Source organism: Acanthisitta chloris, unplaced genomic scaffold, assembly GCF_000695815.1.
Source record: "Acanthisitta chloris isolate BGI_N310 unplaced genomic scaffold, ASM69581v1 scaffold43545, whole genome shotgun sequence".
NCBI lineage: Eukaryota > Metazoa > Chordata > Aves > Passeriformes > Acanthisittidae > Acanthisitta > Acanthisitta chloris.
The window spans coordinates 14,985-15,946 of NW_008674123.1; positions in this window are offsets into that span (position 1 = coordinate 14,985).

Sequence of the window (962 nt, forward strand, 5' to 3'; positions counted from 1 at the left end):
ATGAAGAATAACTGATATCAGAAATACAAGACATCAAATGGATCTAGTGGCATAAGAATGGGTTTTGATTGGTTTGGAGAGCCATTAGAATTCAGAAATATATTTATAGCCTTGTATATAGCTTCTTTTTAACTTATGTAATATATGACTAGGTATATAAATTAAAGCAAAACATAAACAGAAGACAATATCTCTTCCTCTGTGTCTTCCTGTCTTTCCTTTTTCTACTCTCTTTTGTACTCTCCCTGTCTACTTGCTTTGGCTTTTTGCTTTCTAAGTTGCTGTAGCTCTGTTTTCCATCCACCTATAGTGACTTTTCAACACTCCCACATCCTCCATTGTTCTACAGACATGGCTATTGGATTACAGCATTTTATTTGAAGAAGCATGTTACAAACTCTTGACACAGCTTCTATTTTCAGTGATGGCTTTGCTACACTGTAAAGAGATTTTTGTCTATTTTGTATTTAAGAATAGATTCATGATTTCAAACATATCCTCTTATTTTGGTGTTTCACATAATACAGGAAAACCAATTAGCACAAAACATGAACACTTGCAAAAGCCACAGCTTCATTCTTCCAGGAAGCAGCAAATATGTGAATATACACTAGGAAACCTAATTCAGGATTGTGGGGAAATTGGTTATTTTAATATTTCACACCCCTGTTAATTTTTTTGTCATAGTGAACATTCATGTACTTGCTTGTATATATTCATTTTCTCCCTTACACGCAGACATGCATGCCCTTCCCTTACATCAGTCTTTTCCTTTGGTTTGGGGTGGGGGGCGGAGAGGAGGGTGCTTGCTTGTTTTAGGTAATTCACTATGTCCCATTCAGTGTTCTCCAGCCTTGAAGGTATGCTAGTCCATGCCACTCACTCTCACACTGGCAATGATTATGTACAGAGTGCAATTGTTACTTTTGTCTCAGTTTAGTCCAAGTCAATAGATATACACC